This window comes from Phacochoerus africanus, chromosome 2 (assembly GCF_016906955.1).
Source record: "Phacochoerus africanus isolate WHEZ1 chromosome 2, ROS_Pafr_v1, whole genome shotgun sequence".
Lineage (NCBI taxonomy): Eukaryota > Metazoa > Chordata > Mammalia > Artiodactyla > Suidae > Phacochoerus > Phacochoerus africanus.
This window is the reverse complement of record NC_062545.1, coordinates 265,854,835-265,868,144: the sequence shown is the minus strand read 5'-3', so window position 1 is coordinate 265,868,144 and position 13,310 is coordinate 265,854,835.

Sequence of the window (13,310 nt, the reverse complement as noted above, 5' to 3'; positions counted from 1 at the left end):
ACCCACCAGGTTTTTTGAGCATTAGCCACCTTAGCACCCTGCAACAAATGCTGCCCTTTCCTTCACAGCAACCCAGAGTCAGGAGAGGCTTTACTGCCCACAGGTGAAAAGACTGAAATTTGGCTTGGTGACACCAACACTCTGGTGACCAACTCCTACGATCTCACATGTCTCCCTCTTCTGCAATGTGCCCTGAATGGCCAGCAAGGGGTGTCACTGGCTTGGAGGTGGCTTGTTTGGTGGCTATCTGGCTGCATTTGGAGGTGGGTATCACAACAACAGTGTAGCTCTTGCAAGAAAAAGAGTTTAGGATAATGATTTCCATAATAAGTAATATTTTTTTCCACCACAAGCCATGATCTGAATCACTTATTAAGTCCCTAAGGCTGGTGACTCAGAATAGCTGCTTGTGCCCTCATGTGACTTAATAAAATGATACATTCATAGACTCATCAGGCATGAACACACTCTGTTTGGATAATGGCACAAGCACCTCCTCTCAAGGCAGTGAAAATGTCATCCAGGCCATCCTTTTTATTTTTTTATTTTTTAAGGGCTGCAGGCCAGGAATATGCCACAGCAGTGACAAAGCCAGTTACTTAACCTGAGGAACCATCAAGGAACTTCCCCGGTCTTCAGTTTGATGGGTTGTCTGTAAACTCTTATTAACATAAAAAGAACACTCATGCCTAATGTTATTGATTGTGAGTGTCCCAGGCCAGGTTTCTGGATCAGCACTGGTAATAGCAAATTGATCCCTAGTAGTCTTAAAGAGAAAGACAAATACCATATGATATCACTTCTATGTGGAACCTAAAACATGACATAAATAAACTCATCTACAAAACAGAAACAGACTGACAGACATGGAGAACAGACTTTTGGTTACCAAGGGGGACGTGGGTGGAGGAGAGATGAATTGGGACTTTGGGATTAACAAATGCAAACAATTAGACATAAAATATGTAAATAACAAGGCCCCACTGTATAGCACAGGGAACTATGTTTGATATCCTCTGATAACCTAAAGGAAAAGGATATGAAAAAAATGTGTATATATCTATAACTGAATCACTTTGCTGTACAGTAGGAATTAACACATCATCAGTATTCATGATAGCTCAGCAGGTTATGAAACAGACTCGTATCCTTAAGGATTCAGGTTCTATCCCTGGCCTTGCTCAGTAGGTTAAGGATCTGGCATTGCTGTGGCTGTGGTGTAGGCTGGCAGCTACATCTAGGATAAGAGCCCTGGCCTGGGAACTTCCATATGACACATATGCCATGGGTTAAGTCCTAAAAAGACAAAGAAAAAGAAAGAAAGAGACTGGGCATTCCAGGCAAAAGGAAAATGTGAAGTGTTTGGAGACCCACAGGAAGAATATGTATTGTGTAAAAGGTCATAAAGCATAAGAAAAATATGGAATACAAAGAATGAATTGGAGTCTGGAGTTGGGGCATGGAGAATGAATGGGGAAAAGGAGCCCAAGGAACCCCTCTAGACAATCAGCATGACTGTCCCCCACACACAGAGCCTGGGGACCCACCCAGCCACAATTTTCCAACCTCCCTAGGCTCCAAAGCATGCATCATCCTGGGCATTCCCATTCCACTAGCTGTCATGGAGTCCCCAAAGGGTGTGGAGAGGGAGTGTCCATGGAGTTCAGGATATCAGGGTTGGGGGAAGAGGAGTCAGCAGGCAGACAGAGACACTTCTCTTAGGGTCCAAGGAGAATACAAGTCCCTAAGTTCCTACATCTGGGGTGGGGCATGTTCCTGCCACCTCCCCCTGCCATCATCACCCCATGGCTAGACAGAAGCTACTCTGTGGGAAGAACACCTCACCCACCTCCACCTTCTAGGTATGTCCTACCAACCCCATAAACCTGTACCATCACAGTGACAGCAGCCTGAGACATATCAAACATCTGTGTGCTGAGGAGGAATGAGATAAGAACAGGGGCTCCTTAGGAAATGGGGAGGCCACACCCTGAAAAATACCAGGAGTCCAGACTCACCACACAGAAAAGTGTTCATGAGTATAGTGGGGTCTGGGAAGAGAGGAGGAGTCAAAGCAAAGTCATCAGCAGAGAGAAAAGATCTAGCAGGAGGAGGCTAAGAACCCTCCAGCAAGCTAGACTCTTAAAATGTTAGAACCAGGGGAGTTCCCATTGTGGCTTTGTAGGTTAAGAACCTGCCATAGGGTTCATGAGGATGTGGGTTTGATCTCTGGCCTCACTCAGTGGTTAAGGATCCAGCATTGCCATGAGCTGCAGCCTAGGTCACAGATGCAGCTCAGATCCAATGTTACTGTGGCTGTGGTATAGGCCAGCAGCTACTGCTCCTATCCAGCCCCTAGCTGGGGAAAATCCATATGTTGCAAGTGCAACCTCAAATAGAAAGAAAAGAGGAAAAAATACATCAGAACCTGGAATGCTCTCCAATACAACCTAGGCCCTGGATACCCTAAGTGTGGTATCCAAACCAGCAGCATCAGTGTCTCCTGAGATTTTGTGAGAAATGAAGAATCTCAGGCCCCTCCCCATCCTTATGAGGCAGAGCCTACATTTTACAAGTTTCCTAGATGCATTAAAGACTGTGAAGGGTTCCCAAATCAAACTACATATCACCTGGAATATTTTCTTACAAGTACAGATTTCAGAGCCCTGCTCTATATGAATCGAATCAGAGTTTCTGACCACTGTGTAGAGTATTTTCTAACAACCTATCAGGGAAAAGAATCAGAGAAGAATGTGTGTGTGTATGTGTGTGACTGAATCACTTTGCTGTACACTTGAAACTAACACTATATTGTAAATGAAATATACTTTAATAACAAATAAAGTCTAATGACAGTAAAAATATAAATAGAAACTTTTCAAAAATAAAAATTTTAAAATAATGAAAAATGTAAATAATTTTAAAGTGTGAGTTGATGGAACATCAAGGTATATCCATACAATGGAATACTACTCAGCATTAAAAAGAGTGAACTCTTGATACACAGTACAACATGAATACATCTCATCATGCTTACACTCAGTGAAAGAAGGCAGCAAGAAAAGAATATGGATTGCATGATTCCATGGAAATAAGCTTCAAGGAAATGAAAATGAAACCATGTGTCACAAACAGAATAGTGTCTCCCCTGAGGACCGATGGGAGGAGCAAAGAGGGGGCAGAAGGGTAGACATCAGGGAAATGCATGATTTTGATAGCTATGGTGATAATTTCATGGGTGTGTACCTGTGTCAAAATTATTCAAATGATATATTTTATATTTTTACCTTTTTAAAAATTAAATTTGGTTTACATTGTTGCACCCATTTCTGTAGTATAACAGAGACCCAGTCCTATACATATACATTCCCTTTCATATATCCTCTTCCATCATGGTCTATCCCAAGAGACTGGATATAGTTCCCTGTGCTATAGAGTAGGACCTCATTGCTTATCCATTCTAAATGTGAAAGTTTGCATCTAGTAACCCCAAACTCCCCATCCATCCCACTCATCCCTCCTCACCCTTGGCAACCACAGGTCTGTTCTGCATGTCTATGAGTCTGCTTCTGTTGTGTAGATAGGTTCATTTGTGCTATATTTTAGATTTCATGTGTAAGTGATATCATATGATGTTTGTCTTTCTGACCTCACTTAGTATGAGATTATTTGCATCATGTTGCTGAAAATGACATTACTGCATTCTTTTCTATGACTGAGGAGTATTCAAGTAAGCAACATCATCCATAAACAGATGAGTGATAACAATGATGTGGTACATACTATAATAGAATATTACTCAGCCATATAAAGAAAAAATAATGCCATTTGTAGCAACATGGAAGAGACTAGAGATTATCATACTAAATGAAGTACACAATATCGAGAAAATCATATAAGATATTGATTATATGTGCATTCAAAAAATGATACAAATGAATTCATGCACAAAAGGGAAATAGATCCACAGATATAGAAAATGGTTCTCAAAGGGGAATGGGGGAGGGAAAAATTAGGAGTTTGGGGTTAAGATATAACACTACAATATATACAGTAGATAATTACAAGGACCAAATGTATAGCACATGGATCTGTACTAGATATTTTCATAAACATAAATAGTATATAATATATTTAAAAGCAAATCACTTTGCGCCACCTGAAATTAGCACACATTGTAAGTCAACTATATCTGAAAATAATTTAGTAATTAATTAAAAATTTACAAACATATGGCAAAAGATGACCACAATAAGACTCTCTCTCATGCACTCACTCTCTGTCTATTTACATATATATACACTTTAAAAAGCTGTAAAAAACCAAATGTAATAATAATATAACACATGGAAAAAAATTTAAATCACATACACATACAGAGGAGTTCGAAACTTTGAATCCCCAAAAAATTACATGTGTGTTGCTGCTAATGATATATGTATGGTTATGGAGGAATAAATGGACAATAGATATGACTAAAGGGAAAGAGATTGATCTAATAGCAATGACCATTTAAAGGACACTGAGGAAAAGTGTTACTGACATGGGTGCTCAAAACACAACTTTATAAGTCATTTCTGACAAGGTCAGTGAGTGAAATAAGAACATGGTTAGGTGATTACCACTTGGTGAAAATGGTTACTGTTAATGAAAAAACTTCCTAGAGCCAATGACATATCTCTGTTTCTCAGCTTATAGATGAAATTGTTCAACGTGAATTGTTCAACATGGATGCCATTGTGTACATCACAGAAGCAAGGATGTCTTTGTCAGGGGGCTGGCCTGATGAGGAGGAAAAGTACACTGCCATCATTGTCCCATAGAATAGAGACACCGCAGAGAGGTGGGACCCACAGGTGGACAAGGCTTTGCAGATCCCGTTAGTAGAGGGGACCCTCAGGATGGAGACACCATTGTGGCCATCAGTGACCAGGATGCCACTCAATGGAAAAAAAGAAACCCACAGACCCTAGAGTGAATATCACCAGCTCATTGAGAGAGGTGTCTGAGCAGGACAGCTGAAGCAGGGCAGAAAGTTTCCAGAAGAAGTGGACGATGATGTTGTCAGCCCAGAAGGACAGTTGAGCCAGGAGGAGGGTGTGGGTTAGGGCACTGGCACAGGAGATGAGCCAGGAACCAACCAACAGACACAGACACAGCTCCTCCCTCATGACAATGGTGTAGCAGAGGGTGACAGATGGCCACATACCTGTCATAGGCCATCACTGCAAGAAGAAGGTTGTCAATGCAAGAAAAAGACATGAAAAAATATGTCTGTGTTACACACGCTGCATAGGGAGAGGATTGATCCCGAGTCTGCATGTTAATCAGCATCTTAGGGACAGTGACATGAAAAGGAGACATCTGTGAGGGCCAGGTGCCTGAGGAAGAAGTACATGAGGGTGTGGAGTTGAGTGTCCAGCCTGATAGGCCAAATGATGAGCAGGTCCTCCAGCACCATGATCAGGTACATGCCCAGGAACAGAAAAAAGTGCATGCCCTGCTGCTTTGGCTGGATGGAGAAGCTCAGGAGGAAGAACACGGACATGCTGCTCTGGTTCTCCCTCCTCATCTTGCCTTTCTCTTTTCTGGGAATGAGGAGAAATGGGAAGTTCCAGGAACTTAGATGCACTGAGCATAGCAGTTATGACGTGGTCACAAGATTTCTCAGATTGACTATGTCAGTGTATGGAAAGGCCTCACTGCACTGAACTCACACACTGATGCCTCATCCAGTCTGGTGAGAGCAACACAACTTGATTTGTCTGAACACTGACTCTGTCACATGGAGAAAGTATGTGACTTCAATGAAACACTTCAGCGGAAATAAGGAAGACTCATTATCTTTTTTAGAGAGGGGAGACATAATGAGCGAAAGAAGGGAAACAGTAATTAGTAAGATACTATCCATTCCATGGCTCCACAGTCATACTGTTTATGTGCTTATGTCTGTCTTATACACACATTATACACACACACACACACACACACCACATGCACATTATATATATGCACAGCACTTAAAGCATTATTTGGAAGATTGATGCACCATGTAAAAAAAAAGTGCTCAACACAAAAACTTACTTGTTTCATTAAATTACTATAAGAAATAAAACAATGAAAAAAGAATGCAAGAAAGAAAAATAAAGAAAGAAAGAAAGAAAGAAAGAAAGAAAGAAAGAAAGAAAGAAAGAAAGAAAGAAGAAAGAAAGAAATAGAAAGAAAGAAAAAGAAAAATTGAGGAAAGAAAGAGGAAGAAATAAAGGAAGGAAGGGAGGAAAAGACAAACATTAAGAAAGTTCCTCAAAAAACTCTATGGAATTTCATATGATTACAGAACTTTACTCTTGGTTATATACTTTGAATAATTGAAAGCAGGCGCCAAACAGGTACTTATACATCCATATTTAAAACAGTGTTAATCACAGCAGCAAAAAGATGGAAACAACACAGGGTCTTTTGCAAATGTTTGGATAAATAACATGTGGTCTATATATAGAGTGCAATATGAGTCAGCCTTGAAAAAGAAAGAAATCCTGATATAGCCACAACATGAATGAGCCTTGTAGATATTATGCTAAGTAAAATCATGCAGTCACAGAATTATAAATACTGGAAGATTACATTCATATGAGATTCCTAGAAGAGTCAAATTAATAGAGAAAAAAAATGGAATGGTGACTGCCAGGGGCTGGTATGGGAAGGAAAAGGAGGAGTTAGTGTTCAGTGGGTACAGAGTTTCCATTTGTGAAGATAAAAAATTCTGGAGGTGGATGGTGGTGATGGTTGCACAACAACATGAATTACTTAGTGCACAGATGGGTACCAGAAAATTTTTGAAATATTAAATTTTGTTACATATATTTTATCACATTAAAATTTTTAATTTAGAAAATATATCACAAGTCAATAAATATTGACTAAAATAGCAATCACAAGGAAACAGATCACAAAAATAAATAAATCAGCTCATTTTGGGGGGCAGGATGAATAAGAAGACATCAGGAAATAAAAGATGACAAATATATAGGAGGCCATCAAGAAAGATCAAGTAGGTTCCTGAAAATGTGTGTTTATTTCTGAAGTCTCCCTCTCACTTCCAGGAAAGAGTACAGGCCCAGAAGATGGATAGCCTTTGATGATTAGTAGGTCTATAGCACTTGATTCACTGCTTTTTTAATAAATTTGCAAACAAATAGCTTCCTTCATATCTTCCATTGTCTCTCTCTCCCCTTCCATCACCAGGGCTTTAAAATGGCTAAGCTCTGAGCATACACGCAAAGTGAGGGACATGAGAATTTGACTGCTAAGGTGACCAGAGAGCCAAGATATTAAAGATGCTGAGAGACCAAGGACCTATATCAGCATGCACAGTCATCTGATTAATGAGACAAAGTTTCAAAATTGACCCCACTTTGTTCCCCAGAGTGAAATGTGGAAGTCATCTAACATCGATTAGGAACATAGCAGGAAATTCAGTAGCCCTCAAACCATCTGTCCAAAGTCCCACCAACTTAGCATAAAGAGGACTTTGTTTGCTGCCTGTTAATGTCTAGAGCTGTGACAAAGGAACAGTCAGGCTCTGAGGCTATCTGAACAGGTAAAATGGATACACATATTTCCAAGGCCCTCCCAAGTCCCTATTTGCTTCTCAGCCATCCAAGGGGAGGAGAGGTAGATTGTGAGTGTGTTATACACAGAAACAGACATTCAGCATGAAACATAGTGACACAAATATAAAAGCCCTGGTGTTGCTTTTTGGTGCTATCTAACCCATACTCATCCTAGTCGGAAGTGAGGTTTGTATGGATTCATACCAAATAATTTACAAGTTTAAAATGAAATCTTTTGTCACACACAACTTAAAAAACACACAAACAAAAACCCTTCTACAATGTTGGTGGGGATGTAAAGTGGTGCTGCCAATATGGAAAACAGTATGGAGATTCCCCAAGACATTAAAAATACAACTACCACATGATCCAACAATCCACTTCTGGGTATAGACCAGAAAGGACTGGAATCAGGAGCTCAGAAATTTATCTACTCTCCCATATGCACTGCAGCTCTGTGCACAAAGATAATCTATAGAAATAAAGCACGAGTCCATCAACAGATGAAGAGATAAATGTGGCATATACACACAATGGATTATAATTTTGCCTTTTAAAAAGGAAATCCTGCTGTTTCTGACAACAGGGATGAACCAGGAGGACGTTATGCTAAGTGAAATAAGCCAGTCCCACAAGGACAAATGCTGCATAATTTCACTTTGAGAAACACACAAAGCAGAGAATAAATGACAGTCAACAAGGACTGGGGGAGAGGAAATGTGCCAAAGGCCAGCTCTGGTGGCCAGGGAGTGTAAACTTTTTCCCAATCAGAGAGGGACATGGTGTCAGCGAATGTGCATACAGAGACAGCCTCTTTGTTTCTTCTTTCAGGGCGCTGGACTGCTCAAACTTTATTGGCATAAGTGGTTGATTATATAGACAGTTTTTCATTACAGATTACATCATAGTGTTAAAGGTACATTGGTCAACTATTAGGCTTTGTTTTTTGATCACATGGTATAGTAGCAATACGTCACATTCTAAAATCTTCAACTTAACTAAATTTAATGAGTACAATTCAAGGACAAACAGGTGTAGCATATCATGTGGGAAAGAGGAGACTCAGCACAAACTATCTCATGGCCAGCCAATTCCCACAAGCAGAAGAAGTTACAGACACAAAAAATCTTGTCTTCAGACTAGTGTCTATCTTCAAAGTATCCTTGGCAGGGAAACAGTGTGAGAAAATACAAATCAACTTAGCAAGCTACCACTAAAAGTTTCTAACATCAAGGACAAAACTCACAGCTGGGTTTCTTTTGATCAAGAATAATATGGGTCTAACTTCTATAAACCTCATTAAAATCCTAACTCTAAAGTTTACTATATAACTAGTTAGTAGATAAACACTGCATTTTAATTAAGTTGGATTTAAATAGGGGAACGTCCTTTAGGATGAAATTCTCATTATATTATTATTGTAATTTTGTTAAATCACAAATCACCACAGGAAAATAAGAATGGGAAATAAGAATAATAAGTAAATAATCAGGATAAACTAAGGAAAACTGAATAACAAGTGAATAACAGAAAAGACTAAGTCATCCGTGGAACAATCCCCACTCAGCAACACAAAATGGAAATTATTTCCTGGGAAATTTAGTTTTCCACCTATGTCAGCGGGCGAGCCATATTGTCTTCTGGGGCCTGTCCTTGGAATTGTGCCCTACAGGCAGGCATCCCCTTGTTTAGGAACCTGCCCTCGGAATTGTATGGTTCAGACAGGCCCTTTTTTCTGATTAGGAGCCTGCTCTCAGAATTGCACTGTTCAGGCAAGCTCCCTTCCTTGGCTCCTTGTATCTTCTCGGCTCCCTGCAGATGTCCTTCCTTGTGCTGACTTTAGGGTTTTCTTGTTCTTCTTTTTTTAATTCATTTAGGTGGTGGGTTAAGTTGTTGATTTGTGATTTTTTTTTTTTGAGGAAGGCCTGTATTGCTATGACCTTCCTCCTGAGCACTCCTTTTGCAGCTTCCCATAGATTTTAAGTGGTTGTGTGTTCATTGTCATTTGTCTTGATGTATTTTTTAATTCCCTTCTTGATTTCCTCACTGCCCCATTGGTTTTTTAGTAGCATGTTGTTTAGTGTCCATGTAGTTAGTGTTTTCTCATTTCTTTTCCTGTGGTTGATTTCTAGTTTCATGCCATTGTGGTCAGAGAAGATGCTTCAAATAATTTCTATACTCTTAAATTTGTGCCCCAGTATATGGATCAACTCTTGAGGGTGTTCCATGTGCACTTGTGAGGAATGCGTATTCTGACTATTTTAGATATAATGACCTGGAAATGTCAATTAAGTCTAATTTTCTATTATGTCCTTTAGGATATCTGTTGACTTATTGATTTTCTATCTAGAGGGTCTGTCCATTGATGTCAGTGGGGTGGTAAGGTCTCCTACTATGAGTGCAATCCCATCACTTTATCCTTTCATGTCTGTTAGTATTTATGGTAGGTGTGTGGGGGATCCAATATCAGGGGCATATATATTGATGATTTTAATATCCTCTTCTTGAATGGATCTTTTAACCATTAAATAGTGTCCTTCTTTGTCTTTCTTTAGGGCCTTTGTTTTAAAGTCTATTTTGTCTTATAGGAGTATTGCAACTCTTGCTTTCCTGCCTGGTCCATTGGCATGAAACATCTTTTTCCATCCCCTCACTTTGAATCTCTATGTGTCCTTTTCTCTAATTTGAGTTTCTTATAGACAGTAGATTGAAGGTTTTTGCATTTTTATCCAATGTGCGACTGTGTGTCTTTGACTGGAGCATTCAGTCCATTGACATTTAAGGTGGTTATTGAAAGATATGTGTTTATTGACATTTTAAACCTTGTTTTCTGGGTGATTCTATGTTTCCCTCTTCTTTATTTTGTAAGATGGTTTCCACTTATTTTATGCTTGAGTACTTTTCAGTTTTTGTGAATGTAATGTTTGGTTTTGATTTGTGGTTTTCCTATTTTTTAAGTATGTTAACCACTTCCCGTACCTGCTTGCTTTAGCCTGATAATCATATAGGTTCAAACACATCCTGAAAATAAAAACAAAGAAGCTACATTTTCATACTTTCCTTGCCCATATTGTATGATTTTGTTGTCTTTCCCCTCCACAATATCTTTATATTTAGATCTGTATGCTGGCTTATTTAAGTTACTACTTTCCAGTAGTGGTTTCCTCCATCGCAATTCTTTGTCTTTTCTTTTTTTTTTAATTTTTTTAATTTTTTTAACCCTTTCAGTATTTCTGTTAGGATGGGTTTTGTATTGCTGTACTCGTTTAGCTTTTGTTTGTTGGAAAAAATTATTTATTTCCCCTTCTATTTTACTTTTTATTTATTTATTTATTTATTCATTTATTTATTTATTTTTGTCTTTTTTTCTTTTTTTGGCTTTTTGCCTTTTTTAGGGCCACTCCCATGGCATATGGTTGTTCCCAGGCTAGGGGTCAAGTCAGAGCTGTAGCCGCTGGCCTAAACCAGAGCCACAGCAACACAGGATCTGAGCCACATCTGCAACCTACACCACAGCTCACAGCAAAGCCAGATCCTTAACCCACTGAGTAAGGCCAGGGATCAAACCTGCAACCTCATGGTTCCTCTTCAGATTTGTTAACCACTGTGCCATGATGGGAACTCTTCCCTTTCTATTTCAAATGCTATTCTTGCTGGATAGAATATTATAGGCTGCACATTTTTTCCTTTCAGCACTTTAAATCTATCTTGCCACTCCCTTATGGCCTGTAGTGCTTCTGTGAAGAAGTCAGCTGATAGCCTTATTTGGGTTCCCTTATAATCAATGATTCCTTTTTCTCTTTTTCTTTAACTTTTGCCATTTTTATTATAGTATGTCTTGGTATGGGTCTGTTTGGGTTCAACATGTTTGGGGCCCTTTGTGCATCCTGTATCTTGATATCAGTATCCTTTAGATGTGGAAAGTTCCCAGCCATAATTTCTTCAAATATATTTTCAATCCCCCCCTTTTTTTTTTCTTCTACTTCTGGAATTCCTATTACACTTAGATTGGCCCACTTTATATTATCCCATAGGTCTCTTAGATTGCTTTCATTTTTTTTTAAATTTGGATTTCTGTCTATAGTGCTGATTGAGTGGTTTCCATTATTCTATCTTCCACATCACTAATTTGTTCCTCTGCCTTATTCATTCTGTCTTTATTGCCTTTAGCTCAGATCGTATCTCTGAAAATGAATTTTCTAGTTTTATTTGGCTCCTCCTTATATTTTCTAGTACCTTTCTAAAAGAATCTGCATTAGTGTTCATATCCTCTCTTAATTATTTCAGTATCTTCACCATTTCCCTTGTGAATTCAATGTATTTTCAGACTGCAGAGGTCTGTGTCATTGTCGACTGCTTTAGGTGAATTCTCCTGTTCCTTTAACTAGGAATGTTCCTGAGCTTCTTCATCTTACTCGTGTTTTTCTTTTTCTGTGAGTTTGGAAAAGCCACATGTAGTCTTGTAAGGCTACTTCTATGCAAGGATACCCTTTTGTAGGGAGGTTACTATTTATTTTTGGTGTGGGAGATTGAAAATTTGCCATCTCTTTCTTCATTGTGAGCAGGCTGTTACTGCCAGGATGTTCAGTGTGTTTCCAGGGAAAAGGAGGCAATGGATAGGGCTAGCAGTCAGTGCCTGTTCATTGGGCTCTTGACAGAAGCAAGGACTGCAGGAAGGTGGCACAGGCTACCCCTAGCTTCAGGGCCCTGGGAAGTGGTAATGAGCTCTAGGAGGATCTGAAATGTGACCAGAGCATTTGGCAGTAGCAGTAGGAGGATGTGTGAGCTCCCAGGGGAGTGAGAGCAACAACAGTATGTGTTTGATTGCAATGCCCTCCTCTGAGGTGATTGGAACCACCACCTGTGATGCCTGTTCAGGGACCCCTAGTAGGAGTGGGACATGACCATCTCTAGAGTCAGTGATAACTGCAGTCTTTTGTCCCCAACACATGTAGACCAAGCATGAAGCACCCTCTCTCACATAGCCCACATAGAAGGTTCTGTACAGTCTGCTCCTAGTTGCAGGATCCTGGAAAGTGACAGAGATCAGGCTTATGGGTACTGTCTGGAACATTTAGCAATGGCAGCAACAGGGCAGGTGTGTTCCCAGGGATGCAAGAGCACCAACAGGTTGTGATTTGTCACAATGCCCTCCTCCGTGTTTCCCTTGAGGTGAATGGGGCTGAAAGTGGTGTCTGTTCACAGACACCTAATGTTCTGAGCTACTCACACCTGTAGAGACAGAGATAACTGTGGTAGTTTGCCCCTGCCTCCTTTAGACCATGCCAGAAGCACCTCCTCCTGCTTAGCCCCCACAGGAGGTGTTGCATGAGATGCTCCTAGTTGAAGGTTCCTGGGAGGGGTCAGTAATCAAGCATCTGGGCACTTCCCAGAGGGTTTGGCCATGGCAGCAGCAGGGTGGGTGTGCTCGCAGGGAAGTGAGAGCAACAACAGGTGGTGTTCCATTGCAATGACCTTCTTTATTGTGCCCTCTGAGGTGGTTGGGGCTATAAGGGATTTATGTTCAGGTATCTCCAGTTGTGGTGGGCCATGCTCAACTCTGGAATCAGGGATAACTGTGGCAGTTTGCCTCCACTGTCTGTAGACCTCACAAGAAGCACCCTGTACCACTTAGCCCACAAAGGAGGTGCTAACCAGCCACTCCTAGTTGTAGGTTCTTGGGAAGAGACAGTAATC